At 40.5% G+C, this 13,198-nt stretch overlaps 1 protein-coding gene and 1 pseudogene across 4 annotated transcripts in view; one reads left to right on the top strand and one right to left on the bottom strand.

Moving 5' to 3' along the window:
• LOC108294621 (GRB10-interacting GYF protein 2-like) overlaps window positions 1-13,198 on the bottom strand; it is a 99,814-nt gene that overhangs the window by 65,819 nt on the left and 20,797 nt on the right. The window lies entirely within an intron of this gene.
• Window positions 2,609-3,844, top strand: LOC108294623 (annotated as a pseudogene).

The following is a 13,198-nucleotide window of genomic DNA, read 5'->3' as shown; positions in this document are numbered from 1 at the left end:
GTGATCCACCCGCCTCGGCCTCCCAAAGTGCTGGGATTACAGGCTTGAGCCACCGCGCCCGGCCACAAAGGCCAATTTTTTAAACTGATGCTTTAAATGTCTTCAAAATATATGATTCTGTACCAAAACTAAATTTATTATATAATAGAAAAAAGCAAATACAGCAATGGAATATTGTGAAGTAACTATTCATCATTCAAGGAATGATTCCAAGTGATTTACAGGACCTCAGAAAGAAAGGGGGGGGAACACACAGCCAATGAAGTCTGTTATGGTTTGCTATGATACTGACACATGACACTGCACAACCCATGTGGCCACATGCAGCAGCCCTGAAGTATAAAGAGGGGCTAAAAATTAAACAGCTTATATTGTTCTTAAGATCTTCGCAAGCATCAAATGACTAAATTTTTTTTTTCTTTTTTTTGAGAAGGAGTTTCACTGTTGTTACCCAGGCTGGAGGACAATGGCGCGATCTCGGCTCACCGCAACCTCTGCCTCCCGAGTTCAGGCAATTCTCCTGCCTCAACCTCCTGAGTAGCTGGAATTACAGGCACGCGCCACCATGCCCCGCTAATGTTTTTGTATTTTTAGTAGAGACGGGGTTTCACCATGTTGACCAGGATGGTCTCGATCTCTTGACCTCGTGATCCACCCGCCTCAGCCTCCCAAAGTGCTGGGATTACAGGCTTGAGCCACCGCGCCCGGCCAAATGACTAAATTTTTAATGGATGTCAAAATAATAGAGCATTCCCTTAACTACTGCATCACCAACACTTTGAATGACTGGTGGGGAGAGGGAGGAACAAAACAGGAGACTTCTACAACGCCAAGTTCAAAAATGATTTAGAAAAGTCAGACTCTAAATACCCAGAAATTTTAGAGCTATCTTAACAAATTTATTTTACTTCTATTTTCATTTTCATACATGCAATAAAAGGATATACTACATAATAAAAATCCATTCTTATTTGCTACGTAAGTTTAAAAGAGCCTTTTTTAAAAAAAATAATAATAAGATAATTCTAACAAGAAAAGTCTGTGTCAGATGTGCCAGTGTCTTCCTGGTAGTATGATTTCTCAGTAATGCACAAAATGATTAATCTTATAGTTGACACATGTTAGATTCCATTAAAATTATGGTACATTCTAAATGAATGACTTATCAAGGTAGCAATGTTCAGACCCCAGGCAAGGTGCCCATTGTTAAACTAAAGCAGGTATCACTGCTTACAAATTGGCCTGATGACTTTTTGTAACATAAATCAATTCAGTGTGTTTTCTAAAAGTATGTAGACCTGCTTGGACAAATAGAGCTGTAGAGGCTACACTCACTCTAAGTTTTTTTTTTAATACTAAACATCCTGAAGGAGCAGTTTTACCACCACTTTAAACCCCACCTAGCCAAATGTTTTAAATTCAAACCCGTAGAGGATTTTGGAGCACTGAATAATGGCTCTGAATTTATAAAGCGAGGATTTAAATTAGACTGAATATATAAAGCAGATAAATCTCAACTAAATTTCAAAGTATTTGCTACTTGTGAAAATACTAAACTCATTGTTAGTGATTTAATTTTTTTCTTCCTTTAACTTACAAGGCAATCACATATGCCCACATAGGTTCTGGAAAGTACAAAGCTCCAGGGTCACTATTAACACAAATGATACAGATATAGCCCCTACAAGGCAGCAGTTTTGTATTATAAAGGAAGCCCTGGATTCAAGCAGCATCTAAGGAACAACAATAAACAAGGAAATCCTGTTTGGGTCCACTTTATCACTGCACCTATAAATCTTTAAGTACTGCAAAACTACCACAATGCACAACCATTAAAAGCTCAGAAGTTTTTTTTTAATGTCTAGAGCTGGGAACTCAACCATCATTTACAACATGGTTTCCATAAGAAAATTATTTCCTTTGACTTTGAGTTTGAATGAAAAAAAAAAAAAAAAAAAAAAAAAAAAAAAAAAAAAAAAAAAAAAAAAAAAAAAAAAAAAGAAAGAGAGGAAGGAAGGGAGGGAGGGAGGGAGGGGGGAAGGAAGGAAGGAGGGAAGAAAATTATTTCCTAATGTAAAGATTTTTTTTTTTGAGACTGAGTCTCACTCTATTGCCCAGACTGGAGTACAGTGGCACGATCTCGGCTCACTGCAACCTCTGCCTCCCGGGTTCAAGCGATTCTCTTGCCTCGGTCTCTTGAGAAGCTGGGATTACAGGCATGCGCCTCCATGCCTGGCTAATTTTTGTATTTTTAATAGACACGGGTTTCATCATGTTGGCCAGGCTGGTCTCAAACTTCCGACCTCAAGAGATCCGCCTGCGCCGGGCGCTGTGGCTCACGCCTGTAATCCAAGCACTTTGAGAGGCCGAGGCGAGTGGATCATGAGGTCGAGAGATCGAAACCATCCTGGTCAATACGGTGAAATCCCGTCTCTACTAAAGAAAAAATACGAAAATTAGCTGGGCGTGGTGGTGCGTGCATGTAGTCCCAGCTCCTCGGGAGGCTGAGGCAGGAGAAATGCTTGAACCTGAGAGGCAGAGGTTGCAGTGAGCCAAGATCGCGCCACTGCACTCCAGACTGGTGCCTGGCGACAAAATAACACTCTGTCTCAAAAAGAAAAGAAAAAAAGAAGAGAAGAGAGAAATCTGCCTGCATCGGTCTTCCAAAGTGCTGGGACTACAGGCGTGAGCTACCACACCCGGCCCCTAAAGATTTCTGAAGAACTCTTAAAAACCTAAGAATACCTTTTTATTCTCTCAACACAGGGTGCCCACAACTTGTGCTCTCTCTTTCTCCTGCTCCCCAGCTCTCCGATACAGCTGATGCCATGGATTTTGGGGACCTGAAAAGCCCCTCCAGCCTCCAGATGTTCAACAATTACCTGGTGGACAATAGCTACATCAAGGGGTATGTGCCATCACAAGCAGATGTGGCAGTATTTGAAGCAGTGTCCGGCCCACTGCCTTCTGACTTGTGTCACACGTTGTCATTATATGTTGGTATAATCACATCGAGTCTTACAAAAGGAAAAGGCCAGAAGTGAAGAAAGCTTTGGGCAAGTATGGTCCTGCGGATGTGGAAGACACTACAGGAAGTGGCTAAAGATAGTAAACCTCATGATGATATTGATCTCTTTGGATCTGATGGGAGGAGGAAAGTGAAGAAGCGAAGAGGCTGAAGGAAGAACACCTTGGACAGTAGGAATCAAAGCTAAAAAACCTGCACGTTTTGCCAAGTCTTCCATCTTACTAGATGTGAAACCTTGGGATAAGACAGATATGGCAAAATTAGAGGACTGCATCAGAAGCATTTAAGCAGATGGCTTGGTCTAGGGCTCATCTAAACTAGTTCCACTGGGATAGGAATTAAGAAACTTGCCGGGCGCGGTGGCTCACGCCTATAATCCCAGCACTTTGGGAGGCCAACGCGGGTGGATCACGAGGTCAAGAGATCGAGACCATCCTGGTCAACATGGTGAAACCCCATCTCTACTAAAAATACAAAACATTAGCTGGGCATGGTGGCACGTGCCTGTAATCCCAGCTACTCAGGAGGCTGAGGCAGGAGAATTGCCTGAACCCAGGAGGCGGAGGTTGCGGTGAGCCGAGATCGTGCCATTGCACTCCAGCCTGGGTAACAAGAGCAAAACTCCGTCTCAAAAAAAAAAAAAAAGGAATTAAGAAACTTTGAATACATTGTGTAGTTGAAGATGATTAAAGCTGGAACAGATATGCTAAAAGAGCAGATCGCTGCTTCTGAGGACTGTGCAGTCCATGGATGTGGCTGCTTTTAACAAGATCTAAAATCCATCCTGAATCACAGCATTTAAATAAAAGCTTGAAATATTAATTTTTTAAAACACTAAAAATAATTAATAAACCAAGTGATCAAATAAAGAGACCTGCATTACTCAGAACAGCGTTCTGCTCATTCTTTATGATTCCAACCAGGAAATCTAAGAGGCGTGATTGCTGGAGAAATCTAACTTAAGCACTTAAAAATATTATATTCGTTTAACTCTGAGTTGCCCATCCCAGACAGCTCCTTCAAATCAATTTCAATGAGCCCAGGTTTAATGTACTTACATGTACTGGAGGCATGGTCTTACATTCTGCCTGTCACCCATGGTGGAAGACAGTGGCGTGATCTCAGCTCACTGCAACCTCTGCCTCCCGGGTTCAAGCTATTTCTCCTGCCTCAGCCTCCTGAGTAGCTGGTGTTACATGTGCCAGCCACCACATCCAGCTAATTTTCTTGTATTTTTAGCAGAGATGAGGTCTATGCTCATTCACTATGTTGGTCAGGCTGGTTTCGAACTCCTCACCTCATAATCTGCCTGCCTCAGCCTCCCAAAGTGCTGGGATTACAGGCGTAAAACACCGCACCCAGCCCTGAATAGTCTTTTCTAAGGATATAATGAGGTGTTAAAAGGAGCTTAGAGCAACATTTTAAACCCCAACTATCCAAATATTTTCAGTTCAAATGCCTAGAAGACTTGCGACCTTTAGAAAACAGCTCTGGTGGCCAGATCAGTACTTCACACCTATAATCTCAGCACTTTAGGAAGCTGAAGCACACGGATCACTTGAGCTCAGGAGTCTAAGACCAGTCTGGACAACACAGCAAAAACTCCATCTCTACACAAAATACAAAAATTAGCCGTGCGTGGTGGTATGCTCCTGTTGTCCCAGCTACTTTGGAGGCTGAGGTGAGAGGATTGCTTGGGCCCAGGAGGTCGAGACTGCAGTGAGCCTTGTTCACGCCACTGTAATCCAACCTGGGCAACAGAGCCAGACCCAGTCACAAAAAAGAAAAGGAAGAAAAGAAAAGTGCTTTGAATTTATAAAGCAATTTAAGATTTGAACCAGAATCTGCAGTGTTCTACCATGCTATCCTGTCTCTGTAGATTATCTTTTGTTGAAACTATTACCTCCTTTTTCCACCATTACCAGCACCATCCTGGTATTTCTTTTCTCATCTTTATTTCCCTCTAAATCACGGAATGGCAAAGCGGGCATGCAGAAAGTAGGGGTGTCAATTTAACAACAATTAAAAATTTGTCCACAAATTTCTAACTGGCCACTGGCTGGGAGAGATGATCCTACCCCTGCAATCAATTACAAATTTGATTTTTTTTTTCCTCCCATGACTAATGTGGCATGAGATCACTGACTGATCAAGATACTACTGTTTTCAGTTTACTGCTCAGCTAGTCTCAAAAGCCCAGATCATCTGAAACTCTCTCTACTCCATCCCTTATACCCAGTCATTTTGTCTCAAATTTAGCCTACTTCTCTTTCAAGATTCCTCTTGCATTCCTCTTTCATTATAATCCAAACTCTATTAATGGATGTCTGGATTATTATTGTAAAAGTCCTCATTTGCTTCCCCGGCTGAGCCTCAAGACCCATTTTCCCAAAGTACCTTTCTGAACCTGGCCTACACTTCCCTAAAAAAGTCTAATCAAACCTACTATATATGGTCAAAACTCCTAGTATTTCAGGTTACCATCAATCTGACAACCCATGCCTCCCCAACTCAATCTCCTATTGTTTTACCTCCCAACTCAAAGCCAAATGAGAACTTCCTACTGTTCATTGCATTTTCCTTCTTTTTTGGTTCTGCTATACCATACCCTTCCCCCAGACGCCCGACCTCCATACCTTAGAATGGCTCGTACAAAACCAAGGATCTATTCAAACACCTACTCCATAAACTATTTCCCAAAGTAGTAAAAGCACTGCTCCCTCTGGAAGGGAAAGTGTAAAATACAGGATATAGGAATGGAATGGAATCTATAGGATGCATTTCAAATCTGTATTACAAAGCTTAAAAGGAAGCAGAAAACAGAGAAACGAATTTGAGAGGACGATATTGAGGATGGTTTTGAACAAAATAAATGCAAGGGGCTTGAGGAGATATCCAAAAGACCTTGAGTTGAAGAGAAGTCAGAATAGAAAGACAAAGATTTAATGGAAGTGAATCCATAGAGTTACAACGAAAAATTGGAATAAGACTACCCCCAAATCAGAAATCTTAAGAACAAGAACAAAGCCTAAGCAATCACTGTACGGGCTGATACAGGAAGAAAGAGAAAGACCACAGAGGTAGAAATCTCTAGCCCAAACCTTTCACTAAACTCAAATGCACTGACTCTAGTTTTCTCCCCCTGAGGTACCATTCTTATCACATTCTCTATATCTAAAATAGAACCCATATTGACCTCCAAGAAGTGCATAATTACTCTTGCCTCCCTGCTATTCCAATTTCCTGAAGTAAACATGTTAATTCCCTGCTATTCCTATTTCCTGAAGTAAACATGTTAATAGCCTAGAATAGAGTGTATCCCTCCATACTTTACATTTAGAAAAACGTGTTCACATATATGTGGTGGGGGAGAGGAGATTGGCTATTTGCTATTATAAAGCCAGAATCACACTATATACCTTATTCTGAGACAGGCAATTCTCTCAATATATTTGCATGGACAAACTTCTAATAAACAGATACAGAATTAAGCTGCGGTTTTTAAAAGCTGTATAATGGGCTGGGCACAGTAGCTCATGTCTGTAATCCCAGGACCTTGGGACAGCCAAGGAAGGCGAATCAAGTGGAGGCCAGGAGTTCAAGGCCAGCCTGGCCAATATGGTGAAACCCTTGTCTCTACTAAAAAATACAAAAAATTAGCTGGGCAAGGTGGTGCATGCCTGTAATCCCAGTTACGTGGGAGGCCAAGGCACGAGAATCATTTGATCCTGGGAGGCAGAGGCTACAGTGAGCCAACATCACACCACTGTACTCCAGGCTGGGCAACAGAGCAAGACTCTGTGTCAAAAAAAAAAAAAAAAAAAAGACTTTATAATTGTTCCATAGAAATTGATTGACTTCCGCTTTTTTGCCTTTATGAATAATACTGCAATAAATAATTTTTTATCCATATGTTTATGCTTTTATCCCTACTAGACAGCCTTCTAAATCACAGTTACTTAATGTATAATATGATTTCTTTGTAGAAAATTAAAGTTCACCTAAGTGACAGTCCTCTAGAAAGAGGAACTGGGGGTATGGAGTGGGCAAGATCTATCTTCCATTGAGTTACCTTTTTGTACTTTTGAAATCTTGTTATGTGTATTTTAAAATAAATTTCAACCTAGTAGAAATATCAAATCCTCAAAAGTTATAGGACCTCTTCATTAAAAAACAAAATAAAACTCCTTTATTTATTTTTTAACATTTATATTTTTGAGACAGGGTCTCACTGTTACCCAGGCTGGACTTAAACGCCTGGGCCCAAGCAATATTCCCACCTCAGCCTCCTCAGTGGCTGAAACTATAGGCATACACCGTGGTTTATTTGCTTTGCTCTTTTTAAAATTTTTAACAAAGGGTATTTGGGAGTGGGGAAAAGGGTATGCTACCTTCCGGTTTTTTTTTTGTTTTTTTTTTTAAACAGAGTCTCATCCTGTCACTAGGACAGGAGTACGGTGGCGTGTTGTCGGCTCACTGCAACCTCTGCCTCCCAGGGTCAAGTCAGTCTTCTCCCTCAGCCTCCCCAGTAGCTGAGATTACAGGCACCCAATACCACACCCAGGTAATTTTTTTATTTTTAGTAGACACAGGGTTTTGCCATATTGGCCAGGCTGGTCTCAAACTCCTGACCTCAAGTGATCCACCTTCCCTGGCCTCACAAAGTCATGGGATTACAGGTATGAGCCATGGTGCCTAGCCTCAACTTGCTTATTTTTTAAACTCCAAACTGCAAAAAGCTAAAAGCCATTACTACCACTGGCCACCTGAAGGGCCAGAGAATCCATGTCCTGAGCTCTCCCAGTCTCCAAACTTGTACAACTAGGCCCAACCTCTTCTGCAGAATAACACACTTCATATACAGAAATATATAGAGTAGATTTTCCAAACAAGATCCCGTGAAATATTTTCTTTGATCCAATATAAAAATCTAATGGATACTGCTATTATCTGGTAACCCCTAACCAGATTACCTGGATGCATTATGAATAAGGAATACAATGACAACCCTGCCCTTGAGGTGACAGTCTAAATAAAAAACAATGAGTACCATGTGGTAAGGACTACAATGAACTATGCAAAGTAAGCTCTGGGAATACTGGGAAGATGATCCAAAAATGAGAAAGCATAACACTTCAGATCTGTTGAAGTATAGTATTTGCTAGCATTTATTGAGAGCTAACCTATGAACTTACTAAGAGTTCAAAGTGCTTTAAATGTATTCTCTTAATTTGACACAGATTCTTTGACCCAATTTTGTAGATGAGGAAATGAGGCACAGGGAAAAGCTAAGCAGTTCGCACAAAAAGGACTCCAAAAGCCAGATACTAAGAATGAAGCAGTCTTTAAGGGTAAAGGGGGAGAGGGGAAGGTGCAGGGAAGAGTAAAGGAGAAAGACCTAAGTTCTTTTGGGAGATTATCAATTTGTTCAATAAAAAAGCTCATGTGAAGACTGGTAAAACAGTGGTTACATAACAAAAGTCTTTGCATTTCATATTCCAAGGGAAATGAAAAGACCTGGGCAGGAAAGTTTGCAAGATAAAATTTGTACTTTAGAAAGATCACTGAGGCTAGTTATCTGGAGGAGAATGAATTCGATCTAAATACTAGTAGCGAAGAGTAAGGTGATAAGTAACTAAATTTCACTGACATGAAAGGTTACCAACAACATATTAAGTGTTCAAGGCAAGTTACAGAATACAGAGAATATGATTACATTTAAAACATTTTAAAATGCATTGGATATATACGTATAGATATGCCCCAAAATGTTAATACTTACTTCTAAGTGGTAGGACTATAAGCAATTCTCTTTTCCTATTAAGTTTCTAATTTGTGCATACAACAAAGATGGTACTGGTACACTTTTTTTAAGGGAAGTATTCAAAAGTTTCAAATATTAGGCCAGGTGCAGTGGCTCACACCTATAATCCCAAAGCTTTAAGAGACTGAGGGAGGAGGATTACCAGAGGCTAGAAGTTTGAGATCAGCCTCAGCAACATAGTGAGAGCTCGTCTCTACCAAACAAACAAAAAAAAATTTAATTAGACAGGTATGGTGGCACTCGCCTTAGTACCAGCTTTAGGCGGAAGCATGATTTGAGCCTAGTTTTTCAGGGCTGCAGTGAGCTATGATGGCACCACTGCACTCTAGCCTGGGTTACAGAGAGAGACAGTCTCTACAAGAAAAAAACAGTTTCAAATATTTAAGTCAAAAAAGCGGAAGACTGAAAATTCTTCATTGGTTTCAAAAATGAACTCATTGATTACCTGGAAAAATGCATTTAGGAGTGCAGTGGGCGACAAAGCCAGATTTCAATGGAGTGAGCATGACTGGGAGGTGAGAAAGGGAAGACCACAAATGCAGTCAGCTCTTTCAAGAATTTTACCTGTGAGGCGGGGCACAGTGGCTCATGCCTATAATCCCAGCACTTTGGGAGGCCAAAATGGGTGGACCACGTGAAGTCAGGTGTTGGAGACCAGTCTGGCCAACATGGTGAAACCCCGTTTTTACTAAAAATAAATAAATAAAGTAGCCAGGTGTGGTGGCCTGCACCTGTAATCCCAGCTACTCAGGAGGCTGAGGCAGAAGAATCGCTTGAACAAAGAAGGCAGAGGAAGCAGTGAGCCAAGATCATACCACTGCACTCCAGCCTGGGTGACAGAGTAAGGCTCTATCTAAAAAATAAAAATCTTAGCTGTGGAAGAGAGAAGAGAAATAAAGTAGAATGGAAGGAAATTTTCCATTTTTTAATTTTAGATATATCCCCAATGAAAAATTACTAGCAGCACCAAAAGGTGAAGAAATAATTCAGCAAAAGCATGATGTAAAATGAAGTCTCTGAGAAGGCAGGAAGTATGAGGGCTTTACAGAACAAATAGAAACAAAAAACTACTCCTATCTATTTGTAACCAGAGGAAAGTAGATCCACATGACTTAAAACCCTTCCAAGGTTATTTTTGTAGGGTTTCTTTGAAGGGGATAGGGGAAATTTAAAAGAAAATTGAGCCTAAGCTCATGCCCATGCCTGCAATCCCAGCACTGAGGCTGAAGTAGGCAGACTGCTTGAGCCCAGGAGTTCGAGACCAGGCTGGGAAACATAGCAAGATCCTGTCTCTATAAAAATTATATTAAAAATAATTTTAAAATAAACCAACAGAAAACAAAAATAAAGGAAGGTAAGGGGAATTCATCATACTGATGGCTTCAATCTTCTCAGAGAAGTAGGCAAATGACAGACAAGATGATAAGGGTGGGTTTGAGCTTTTTTTTTTTTTTTTAAAATAAACTTTAGGAATAATTATAGATTAAAAAGTTACAAAGGTAATACAGAAAGTACCATCGGTTTCCTGTAATGTTAACAAGTTATATTACACAAAACTTTGTCAAAACTAAGAAACCAACATTGGTACGTCACTATTACCTATCTTTCAGAGTTTATTCAAATTTCATCAGTTTTTCCAACAACGTCCTTGTTCTGTGCCAGTCTCCAATTCAGGACACCTTGTTGCATTTACCTACAGTATCTCTAAAGACCCAATAAAGAAAGAGAAGTGACATGGGTACACTGTCTCCCCACTCAAATCTCATCTTGAATTGTAATCCCTAAAATCCCCATGTGTCAAGGGAGAGACCAGGTGGAGGTAACCTAATCGTGGGGGCGGTTCCCCCATGCTGTTCTGGTGTAAGTTCTCATCAGATCTGATTCAGATCTGATGGTTTTATGAGGGGCTCTTCCCACTTTGCTTGGCACTTCTCTCTCCTGCCACCTTGAGAAGAAGGTGCCTTGCTTCCCCTTCTCCTTCTGCCATGATTATAACTTTCCTGAGGCCTTCCCAGCTATGAAGAACTGTGAGTCAATTAAACTTCTTTGTTTCATAAATTACTCAGTCTCAGGCAGTTCATTACAGCAGTAGGAAAATGGACTAATACAAGAGGGAAGCTAATCTGCAAGGCTGTGGGCTTCTTTGTCCAATTTAGCAGCCTGGGTACAGGGCAGAGAGCCTACAGAAAACCAGGGTTAGGGTTTTGTCAGCACAGTAAAGGGAAGAATATGAAGGCAAAGTAGAGGGTGCTGGTAAAAGTGTAACTTAAGAACTATAGAGAAGGAAATAAAAACAGAAGACAGTTGACAATTAAGATGTTGGTAATGCCAAAAAGCAAGTACAGTAGGAATAAAAATGAAAGCACTAGTAGAACTAGTAGAGATGGAAGTAAAAGTCAAGAAACCAGGAGCCCAGGAGGACTGGATGGATCAGCTACATAGACTCTAAAGTAACCTCAGGATAATGGCAGAGAGGAAAATAATAAAAACAAAGAGAAAGAAAAAAGAAAAACAAAAAACAAAGAATCAAGTAATAAGACCACAGGATCCTTTTCTGATAATGACGAAGGGAGGAGAGGTGCACTGTCAGACAGCATGAACTTCAGAGGAAAGGGGGTTTTGCAAGAAGATAGAGGAAAAATGGCGAAGCTGACCATACTGATCTGTCATCTAAACCAGAAAATGTTTGTGTGAAAGGATATTTAAAAACTACATAGAGCAACAGAGGCAAGCTAGGCAGAAGAGCCATCCTAATAAAGGAATAGAATCAGCCTGGGAATGGAGAAGGATGAAGACCCTGATTCAGCACCAACACACCACAGTACAGGAAAATCTACTGTTACCTTCAGAGGGCTAAAGGGAAGGTAAAATTACCAGGGCAGACAGGCTTCAGTTACCACAAGAAAGCCGAAAAACATCTTATAAACACAACTGAGAGGTTTAACACAAAAATGACATTTCAAAGAATTCAAGAGAAAAGTCTTGGGAATTAAACAAGGGATTGGGTCAAGGGAAGAAGAAAATCTCAGTGGTACGAAGATAAGACTATAAAAAAGGATGAATAAATAGGTGGACTTTCATTCTGGACAATGACAGATGATTACAGGAACACAAGGCATAGTAGAATCAGCAGGCCTCAAGAATTCTGAGAGAACTTGTCTTCACATCTCTGAAAGACAGGAGCCCTCAAACCTTTGAGGAAGGAGTCAGAAAAAGACAGTGCCTCTGAAAGAATGTGGGCAAAATATTGGTAGTTCTGAAACCACCTTATTACCCTATCTTTCTCATGTTGAAAGCAACTCTGACAGAGAAGATGATCGGGGTCTTTCCTTCCTCCTCTGGCCTTTTCTCTCTTTGCCTATTCCAACTCTAGGGATAAGGACTTCAAAGGTCTATCCACATATTTTAAAGACTTGACTTAAAAGCCAGGTGCAGTGGCTCATGCCTGTAATCCCAGCACTTTGGGAGGTTTAGGTAGGCGGATCACCTGAAGTCAGCAGTTCGAGACCAGCCTGACCAATATGGTGAAACCCCATCTTAAAAAAAAAAAAAGACTTGACTTAAAAACAGCTGAGAGAGGCTGGATATGGTAGCTCACGCCTGTAATCCCAGCATTTTGGGAGGCAGAGGAGGGTGAATCTCCTGAGGCCAGGAGTTTGAGACCAGCCTGGCCAACATGGCAAAACCCCATCTCTACTAAAAATACAAAAATTAGCCAAGAGTGGTGGCTCATGCCTGTAATCCCAGCTACTCAAGAGGCTAAGGCAGGGGAACTGCTTGAATCCAGAAGGCAGACATTGCAGTGAGCTGAGATCGCACCACTGCACTCCAGCCTGGACAACAAAGTGATACTCTTGTCTCAAAAACAAACAAAAAACAGCTGAGAGAACATTTCTACATAACTACTTTTTCAGACTTTGTCCATTACTCAGAATTACACATAAGTGACTTTAAGTAATATATTCTTTATGCAATAAGTTGTCTTCTTCAATAAACTGTATCCTTGTATTTGACAGTAAATATTATATAAGCTAGTCTTTTTGTCAACTTCTAAATAACTGAGCTAAATTTAGCCCTCACTATAAATTATTTTATCTGATTATTAGTATAATTATTTTTCTTTTTCTACCTATATTTTTCTATCATTTTCATGACTCCCTCTTTAATTATTCATCTCCTCTTTTGAACCTCATCTAACACTTTGCGGGCCTGTGAGTACATTTTCACAGGAGAAGAAAGAAATCAACCAAGGTCATTCTTATTGTTCAGTTTACAATAAAGAAAAGACAGACTCTGACCTCTCCCTCTTAGCCTGCCATTTTCTTTTTCTTTTTTTTTTTTTTTTT

This window comes from Cebus imitator, unplaced genomic scaffold (genome assembly GCF_001604975.1).
Source record: "Cebus imitator isolate Cc_AM_T3 unplaced genomic scaffold, Cebus_imitator-1.0 Scaffold592, whole genome shotgun sequence".
NCBI lineage: Eukaryota > Metazoa > Chordata > Mammalia > Primates > Cebidae > Cebus > Cebus imitator.
This window is presented reverse-complemented; position numbering and strand designations above follow the sequence as displayed.